Raw genomic sequence first — 10784 nt, forward strand, 5'->3', positions numbered from 1 at the left:
GGCGCTACAGCCACTGTTCATATATGTCTAAGACCCACCTTAGTTAATTCAGCTGAAATATCCTTATTTTCCATCAAACATTCAAAGATTAATCACCCACTCCTTCATCTGAGTCCATATTTTCAATTTCCTTTTACTGTCCTGCCATCTGACTTTTACAAATTTATCAGCCTTCAATTATACTTTAGGCTGTGTAAACTGCAGCAATTGCAATTTTGTAATAAATTATCTAGCAGGTGGAGCCCTTGCTCCATTTATAAAATGCCATTGAATACTTTCAGCCTTTCTTCTGTCTAAATGATCAGCCTATTCTGTCCATTAGCTTCTCATGCTATTGTAGTAGTATTTCCTACTTTCAGACTATTTAAATGCATTGGCCAGCAATTACAGTCTCTATTTCATGTCCCATTATTATTGAACTTTTCATTTTATGCTGTGTACTCCATGTCTACCCACCTATTCTTTCCATTAGCTTTGGAACCATTTATCACTGCTTGCAGTTATATTTATTATTATTATTTTTCTGCCCTAAAACTGAATGTACAGCCTAAACCGTAAGTGCTAGAATTATGAAACTTGGTAGGATGATGTCAATTCCTCCCCGCTACTCAGATCATCCGACCCAACCATGTCGGCCAGATGGGGGCGCCGTGGCGCCCCCTAACGCGTTTTGATTGATATCTCCTGTCCTGTTAGTCCTATAATTGAAATTCATATTTCTACTGATAGAGACATCCTTGCCCTACCAACTTGCCATTTGGACTATTAAGCTCCGCCTACTTAGATTTTTTGCTAATTTGCATAATTTGCAAAACCTACTTTTGCTTGTAATTCCTACACCGTCTGACGGAATCAGACAAATGAGGTATCAAACCGATCAGGTCTCTGAGCTGATGAATAATAATTCAAATAACCCTGATATTGGTCTATCATACGGCCACTAGCCACGCCCAAAGTCTACGTAAATTTAGCCAGTATTGGTCTGACTGTTATAACTTGGCCATACCTTAGCCTACCTTCACCAAATTTGAAATCCTATCTCCGTACCCCATTCTGGGGACACTGTTGAAGGCGGGCCGCATTTAGTCAATAGGGGGCGCTACAACTAAAAACTGCCAATATCTCCTGACTTCCTTGACCGATCCAAATGAAATTTGGCATACATGTACTACTCTGAAGCCTGAGGTCAGGAATCTATCAGGGCAGTCATTAATCATAAAACCCTAGCCACCATCAGCCAATCAAAATCAAGCAGCATTCTGACAGGCCTTTGACAGGCTTAACAACAGCTGATCTGAACAAAAATAGGCTTCTACATTTGTCTCCTAACCCCTAGCAACCCCTGCGAAGGCCACACCAATTGTCCACATGGGGGCGCTACAGCGACAGGATTTGCATTTCTGCTTATTTCTATTGAACTGTTAATGATAAAATTGAGATTTGTTACTTATCTAATGCACTGGCCCATGCCAAATTCAAAGCCATGTAGATCTTCATCCTATCTCTTTCCGCTTTTGCGTATTTTATAGGAGTCTAAAAACATGACATTTCGTTAACCTCCTTGGATTTTCAACCAACCTATGTAAATCTGGTATCATTCAAATCAGGAGACAGTCCTGGTATACAATTATTCAACAAATCCTAAACTTTCTATAAGGTACGGCGACCAGCCACATCCAGACCATACAGGTGCCACGCCCACTTCAATCAGACAGCTGTATCTCAGGCCTGCCTCAGCCAATCACTACCAAACTTGAATATGTCATCAAGGACGGTAGTGGGTAAGGGCCCTCCAAATTTCTTGCCGATCGGTCAAACGGGGGCGCTACAGCAATGCAATATGTGTCTCTAAACCTGCAGAACCAGTGAAAGTGACATTTATCTCATTTCTGTTCAAGTCTCATATTACTGGTAAAAATCCTTTGTACTGCAAGTTCTGTGAGTCATGTCAAATCAAGATATATGTATTGGATAATAACAGTCATCTGCATTCCCTTGTGATATTTAAAAACTGATTAAATGAAATATTCCTATAACTTTAACAATCTACACCCCATGTAAGTGATTCTGGTGTCAAGTCAATCAAGACACTGCCGTCAGGGATGATTATTAAAAAATACCTGACCTTTCTGTATAATATGGCCACCAGCCACACCCAACCTGCATCATTTATAAGCCGATTTCAATCAAACAGCTAAATATCAGGCATGCTTCATCCAATCCTCACGAAATTTGATCCACAAATGTACCACTTGCCCACAGACAGACCCTCCAACTTTGATGCCGATCGGTCAAACGGGGGCGCTACGGCGACTGTTCATATGTGTCTAAGAGCAAACTTGGCTGAGAAGGCCTAAAAGTATTGAATCGAATTTATCCATGGAGCGCAGGCCCCACCTGCTGGGCAAACCATTTCAATTCCTATTTCAATCAAACAGCTAAATCTCAGGCATTCTTCATCCGATTCTGACCAAATTTTACCCACTAATGTACCACGGCCTCCCAGAGAGACCCACCAACTTTGGTGCCGATCAGTCAAACAGGGGCGGTACAGCCACTGTTCATATGCCATCATCCCAAACCATATATTCAGTCAAGCTCAGGCACTTCACCAGACAGATCTACATTGGTGATATTTCTCCTAAGCAGGTGCAATTACATTTTCCTCCTGTTTCTCATCCACCCTTTTTCTTATCCTAACTAAACGTTTCTACTGTAACATCAACATGTCAGATCTCATGCTATTTGTTGGGGAAAGCGCCCGGCGTTTCCACCCCAACTCCACATTTACGAGACACACACAGGTTACAGTTTTACTTGCAAGGGTACCCACACTCTCTGCAATGCAAACTACAGCAGAATGTGTTACAAAGGGTGGTTCCCCTTGACTTCTTTATTTATAGTCAATGGGGGGCGCAAGAGAGGGAAGTGAGATTCTTATCTAAGTAGGCAGCTGTTAACCACTTACTTAGAGTACAATAGCTAAGAGTATGTGGCTAGAAGATAAGAAATAACGTATACATATATATTTACACTCATTGCTGATCATACAGAAATGATTAACAACTGTTTCTTCAACCTAACAGTCCCTCCTGTTTATCATGACAGTATGATCAGAAGCATCAACATTGTACAAGTTGCAAAGGCACTTTAGGTACAACCTTCATTTAGACCACATTGTCATTATCCTGGAAAACATTTAATTCCGGTTCTTCAGGTCCGAGCCCTGCACGGGTGCTTTCGGCTCGGCCGTCATTATGAATTATATGTCTTCTTCATCGCCATCGCTGGAAACAGGCTCTGTCTCTATAGTTTGGGTAAGGGAGAGAAACATTGTACTGCGTGTCCGAAAAGCAGCATTAAGAGCTTGATTAATAAACATTTTCAAACATGGTATAACAGTAATAAAACAACAGAAAAATAAAATGAAAAACAAAAGAAAATATAAGTGAAACATTACTTTGATATCCTATACCTGCAGAAGATATTCATAGCTCTGCCATACACCGTAGGTCCTTCACTATGAGTGAGCATTACTGAACAAACATAGCAATTTGTCACATTTTTCGCTGTTACAGTATCATGTACATATCGGTACCAGTAGTTTTGCATAAATGGATGTGAGTGGTCAGCGGGCAACGGGCGTAGATGGAAGTCATCATGGGTCCATCGCCGTAGGTGCTGTAATGGAGCTGGTGAGAGCCAGGACAACCATACAAGTCCTACAACAAGAATGACCCCTAGAGTCACTTTACCACATCCCCACCCTATCAGGGCCATCCTAAATAGAGTGCAGCTCAGTTGTTTTCTTCACCGGGTTGAGACAACAGCACCCTATTGGTTACTGTGCCTTTGTAGCGGACTTCCACTGCTACTCTGTCGCTGAGGCCTCTGATAAGGGCTTGATGGGTTTACAGTGACTTTTGTGTATCCAGGAAGGTCGTTCTGCGATCTTTACTGCTGTTGGTGTTGTAAGGAGGACTTGATAAGGACCGTCCCACCGAGGTGTGCTCCAATCTTTCCGCAACAGGACCTTGACCAGGACCCAATCTCCCGGCTGCAAGTTATCCTGTTGAGTAGAAACAGAATTTACCGGCAGACTACTGGGGCTATGTTTTTGTTGTGATGTTAGTAGTTTACGCATCCAATCAGCCAGCGTATTTTCTCTGTCTGCTTTTCCTATATCACTCATTTCGGTTGCTAAGGGAAACGGTCTACCATACACTATTTCAAAAGGTGTTAATCCTGCAGGAGTGGGAGTTATTCTCATCCATAATTTTACTAGAGACAAACATTCTGGCCACGGCCTTTTTGTCTCTTCCATTGTCTTTTTTAGCCTTGTTTTAATAGTGCCGTTGGTCCTTTCCACTAAGCCTGCGCTCTGGGGGTGATACGCACAATGATTCTTAAGCGTAAAACCTAATGCTTGTGAGCAAAGGGACATAGTCTGATTTACAAAATGAGTCCCATTGTCTGATCTTATAATATGAGGTATGCCATAGGTAGGGAAATAATGGCTTACCAAACATTTTGCAACGGTCATTGCATCACAATGCTTTACAGGGTATATTTCTACCCACTTAGAAAAGGTGTCTATAATAACTAGACAGTATTTCTTTCCTTGTGACCAAGATAATTCAATAAAATCCATATGTACAACTTGAAATGGATACTCAGCTGTGGGGAACTGGCCACGTTTTGGTCTGATGTTTCCTTGTGCATTGTGTTTACAACAAATTAAGCATGTCCTACAAAATTGTTTTGCATAATCAGAAAAATTTATAGCATAGAAATATTGTTGTATGATATGTACCATCCCTCCTGTTGAGACATGAGTATTTCCATGGCTCACCAAAGCAGCTGTTTTGTATAAATTTTTTGGTAGGATGGGCTTGTCATTCATATAGTAAACTTTCTCTCGTTGTATTGCTCCTCTTTTGATCCAACTTTGTACTTCTATTTTAGGAGCATGAATCTGTGCATCACATAGCACATCGCTATCTATAAAAAGAATGTCTGCCACTGATAAGGTAGGTTGTTTCAGTGCCGCTTCTTTGGCGGTTTTATCTGCAAAACTATTTCCTGCGGTTTCTGCAGAGTCATCAGTCTGGTGTGCTTTGCATTTGCACAGTGCAAAGTGAGTCGGTAAATGCACAACGTCTAATAATCTAAGTAGCAAATTTGTATGAGTAAGAGATGTGCCCTGTGATGTTCTAAAACCTCTATTTTTCCAGACTCTTGCATGGTGATGGACAGCTGCAAACACATATTGACTATCAGTGTAGATAGTAAGTGACTTGTTCTTGAACAGTTCACATGCCCTGATCACAGCATAAAGTTCAGCCGCTTGTGCTGAACAAGTAGAAGGGAGTGCATTGGCTTCTAACACTTCAGTAGATGTAACTACAGCATACCCAACTTTATTTTTTCCCATATCATTTTTTGATGCCGAGCCATCTACATAAACAACTTCTGATCCTGGTATAAAAGTTTGCAGAATATCTGCTCTTGGTTTTGTTTGTTCTTCTATTGTTGCTTTGCAAGAATGTGGCTCCCCATCCTCTGCGGTGGGGAGGAGCGTACTAGGGTTCAATAGGCCACACCGCTGAAGTTCAATGTTAGGTTGTGAGAGCAAAAGTGACACTAAGGTAAGATGTCTTGTATGTGTTAAGAATGGAAGCGGTGTCTGCAACAAGATTAAAGACACCGAATGAGGAACTTTAAGTATGAGGGGGTGACAAAGTACCAATTCTGCTGATACCTTTACTGCTTCTGCAGCAGCTGCACATGCCTGTAAACACTGTGGAAAACCAGCTGCTACTGCATCTAATCGTTTTGAATAGAATGCTAACGGTCTCTCTTTTGCTCCGAATGGCTGTGTTAATACTGCTTTCATATAACCTTGATTAGCATCTACACATAGGGTGAATGGTTGTTGATAATCTGGTAGAGCAAGGGTCACATTGGTTTGCAACATTCTTTTTAAATTTGTAAAAACATTTTCTCCGTCCTCAGTCCATTGTATTTTGTCCTTTAGAGTCATCTCCTTCCCGTATATTAAATTTTGCAAAGGTTGAACTAGAAAAGCATAATCTGGTAACCATTCTCTACAATAATTGCAGAGCCCTAAAAAGGACATCATCTGTTGTTTAGTCTGTGGTTTAGGTGCTTCCTGTATAGCTTGTTTCCTTATCTCTAGCAACGAGCGACCTTTTTGTGAAAGGTTATGCCCTAAATAGACAACTGTCTTTTTGCAATACTGCAACTTCTGTTTAGAAGCTTTATGTCCAGTATTGTATAAGTGCTGAAGCACAGTTAGGGTAGTTTCTTTGCAATGTTGTTCTGAATCTGCTGCTATTAAGATATCATCCACGTATAGTAATACCTGACTATGTGATGGAATTTCACAGGTACTCATAGAGTATCTAAGGGCCATGGTATATACATGTGGACTTTCAGAAAATCCCTGAGGGAGTCTAGTATATGTATATTTTTTCCCTTTATAGGTAAATCCAAATAAATGTTGAGAATCAGGGTGCAATGGTACTGAGAAAAATGCATTACTAAGATCCACTACTGAGAAGTAGCTTTTATCAGGAGTCAATGAGTTGAGCAATAAGTGTGGGTTAGGCACGTCTGGTGCTGCATGTTGCACTATGTTATTAACCGGTCTTAAATCCTGCACCATGCGCCATTTCCCTGTATGTCCCTTCTGGACTGGAAAGATAGGAGTGTTGCAAGTGGCTTCAGGAGCCTCTCGCAATATTCCTGATGCTAACATGTCTTGTACTACAGGGGCTATACCTTTCTCTGCTTCAGGTTTTAATGGGTATTGCCTAACTACCGGACGGTGTTCTGATTTCACAGTTACTTTGTAAGGTGGGAATCCCTTTACCAGCACTACATCAGTGGGGGAGGAGGACCATAACCCTTCTGGGAGGCGATCTAGATCTGGACATGATCCCTCCTCCAGGGCTGAAAAAATTTGTCAGGCTGGGTCCTTTAAGTGTGTGGTGGGAGTGGTTTGAACTCTAGATCCCAAAGGAAACCGCCACACATTGTGTTTCTCATCATAGCTCCAACAGGAGCCAGATACGGGTTGGTAGTCATTGTAACTGTGCATAGAATCTCGTAAGAACATTTCTACATCTCTCCACTGCATCTGGGGTGGTTTTGAAAGAGATACGTGTGGTGTTCTCTCTCTAAATACAGCCTGTTGCTTGTTAGATAAAATGACTGAGGCTGCTGAAAACCCAGTGGTGGGGTTAACATACATATATTGTAAGGTAATACAAGTGTCTTGGAGGGCATGAAACGTTTTGTCATAGGCATAATCTGGTCCTAGGGTGTCTTTGTACCACATAGTAACGTGTAAGGCATCGTCAGGCATGAACTGGGCCTGTCTAGGGGACTGCTTTTCTCTAGTTTTCCGCAATAATTCTCGTGTCTGTGCAGTTCCCCCTAGGTCCAGAGACCAGTAATATTGTGGTGTTGTGGTTCCTTGCACAACATAAGCTTCCTCATTTACGATTGCTTTCATGCCAGTGGCTGTGGCAACCACGCTAATGCCCATTTGTACCATAAGGTCTCGACCTAACAAGTTAACAGGACAAGAAGGGCTTATTAACACCTGTGCTTGACATTCAAGTCCAGTTTCCTTATCTTTTACTGCAACTGGGTTTGTTAACTGATGTCTGTCTGTCTGACCTCCTGCCGTTTTTATATTTATGACTGATGAAGAATATGTGACTCCGGGAGGACTGGAGGTTAGGACAGTCCTACATGCTCCAGTGTCACACAGACATTCATATACTTTGCCGTTTATGACTAACTTCCGACTTGGCAAGGTTTCCCACTGCCTTTCTGCTAATAACTGACACACTGCTTGTAAATCTATTTCCTTATCTAAGAAGTCTTGTAAAGTGACCTCCGTTTCCTTTCTTAAAATCACCTCTGTTTTGCCTCGGATGGTGTCGGTAACAGGGGCCTCCGAGGGGGGTCATTGATCATTGTTTTCAATGGAGTTTGGGTTATATGGTTGTTTCCCTACTCTACAATTCCTAGCTAAGTGTCCAGGTTTCCTGCATGTCCAGCAAATGTTATCTTGCTGAGACGAATTCCTGTAATTGTTTCTGAAAACACCTCTCCCCCTTCCTCGGCCTCTTGACCTTCCTCTGAATCCTCCCCTCCCCGGAGGATTCATTTGCACTAGTGCTACTACTTCTGAGGCGCTGAATACTGTGTCTGTCTTTTCCTGTTTCTGCGCTCTCTGCGCGTGTTGGGCATATTCTAGTGCTTGTTGGACTGAACCAGTATTCTGATGTACCCAATGTTTGTCAAGATATTTTCGCAATTCGGGCTTTAGGCCTGCGACAAAAGCTCGATTTAGCTGTTGTTGGTACACTCCTACTGCCTCTTCATCAAATGGGATCCCTGAGTTTCCTCTAAATACAACTCTCATTCTATCCATAAAATCCTCAGGTTCCTCTCCATCTTTTTGTTTACATTGCGCTCTTCTGCCATAATCTGCTCGTCTCATAAACACTATCTCTATCCTTCCATGTAATTGTTGCATACTCTGTTTTCTACGTACATCTCTTAACTTACTTTGTTCCAACCATGCATCAGAAAAAACATATTCTTTTTTTCTGTCTTTACCTTCTTTCTTATTGGTAGTCTGTAACATCTCCAGTTTTAAGTTTCCCTGTAATTTTAATATATCTGGAGTGTGGAGTTTTCCTCCAAACCCATGTTTTTTCCTCCATCTCTGACTACTTATTTGTCCTGATCCTGGCTTATATCCTTCCATAAACTTCTCATCTCCCTCTAGTTCCATTTGTTTACTTTGATTCTTCCCCATTGTTACCTTTTAATGGATACACTACAAAAAATAAAAAATCCTAAAAGCAAGTCCCTGGCATGAGACCTCAGGAGGACACCAACACGGCCTTCTACTGCTCACTATTAGAGCAGCGGTGTTAGTTTTCAGGGATGAAACCCGTCCTTTATCCTTCAGTCACCAGTATGTTGTTGCTTTTAGGGTGGATCGTGTAGGTTAATCTAAAACCTATAAAAACACATCCACATACAACACTGTATATATTTCCAATAACGCCTACTTTCTCTCCCGGTTAATTTCGGCTAACCTCAACCACATGCATGTCTTGGCCACCTACTTATTTAGGTGCCGTATCTCTCACTTGGCCACCTACTCACTTAGGTGCCATATCTCTCACCTGTATAGTGTGCTCTCTGATCCGTCACCGAGGTCCTTCAGACATCACCAGACGTCGAGCGCAGTTCTAACCACCGGCCTGATGACGAATTCACATCACAGGTCTTTCTTGCACCCGACTTCGAGTGGCTGTCGACAGACTTCGGTGTCGCTTCTCTCGGCGTACTGGAGACGTCTTCGGGGTTCCTCGGCTCCGGCTCGAAGGACCAAATTCTATGTTGGGGAAAGCGCCCGGCGTTTCCACCCCAACTCCACATTTACGAGACACACACAGGTTACAGTTTTACTTGCAAGGGTACCCACACTCTCTGCAATGCAAACTACAGCAGAATGTGTTACAAAGGGTGGTTCCCCTTGACTTCTTTATTTATAGTCAATGGGGGGCGCAAGAGAGGGAAGTGAGATTCTTATCTAAGTAGGCAGCTGTTAACCACTTACTTAGAGTACAATAGCTAAGAGTATGTGGCTAGAAGATAAGAAATAACGTATACATATATATTTACACTCATTGCTGATCATACAGAAATGATTAACAACTGTTTCTTCAACCTAACACTATTGTAGTACTGTTTCCTACTTTTTGACTATTTAAATGCATTGGCCAGCAATTACAGTTTCTATTTCATGTCCTATTATTATTGAACTTTTCATTTTATGCCATTGAACTTTTCATTTTATGCTGTGTACTCCATGTCTACCCACTTATTCTGTCCATTAGCTTCTCATGCTATCGTAGTAGTATTTCCTACTTTCTGACTATTTAAATGCATTGCCCAGCAGTTACGGTCTCTATTTTATGTCCTATTATTATTGAACTTTTCATTTTATTCCATGTACTCCATTTCTACCCACTTATTCTTTCCATTAGCTTTGGAACCGCTTATCACTGCTTGCAGTTATATTTATTATTATTTTTCTGCCCTAAAACTGAATGTACAGCCTAAACCGTAAGTGCTAGAATTATGAAACTTGGTAGGATGATGTCAATTCCTCCCCGCTACTCAGATAATCCGACCCAACCATGTCGGCCAGATGGGGGCGCCGTGGCGCCCCCTAACGCGTTTTGATTGATATCTCCTGTCCTGTTAGTCCTATAATTGAAAGTCATATTTCTACTGATAGAGACATCCTTGCCCTACCAACTTGCCATTTGGACTATTAAGCTCCGCCTACTTAGATTTTTTGCTAATTTGCATAATTTGCAAAACCTACTTTTGCTTGTAATTCCTACACCGTCTGACGGAATCAGACAAATGAGATATAAAACTGATCAGGTCTCTGAGCTGATGAATACTAATTCAAATAATCCTGATATTGGTCTATCATACGGCCACTAGCCACGCCCAAAGTCTACGTAAATTTAGCCAGTATTGGTCTGACTGTTATAACTTGGCCATACCTTAGCCTACCTTCACCAAATTTGAAATCCTATCTCTGTACCAAATTCTGGGGACACTGCTGAAGGCGGGCCGCATTTCGTCAATAGGGGGCGCTACAACTAAAAACTGCCAATATCTCCTGACTTCCTTGACCGATCCAAATAAAATTT

Source organism: Brienomyrus brachyistius, unplaced genomic scaffold, assembly GCF_023856365.1.
Source record: "Brienomyrus brachyistius isolate T26 unplaced genomic scaffold, BBRACH_0.4 scaffold107, whole genome shotgun sequence".
In the NCBI taxonomy this organism is placed as follows: Eukaryota; Metazoa; Chordata; class Actinopteri; order Osteoglossiformes; family Mormyridae; genus Brienomyrus; species Brienomyrus brachyistius.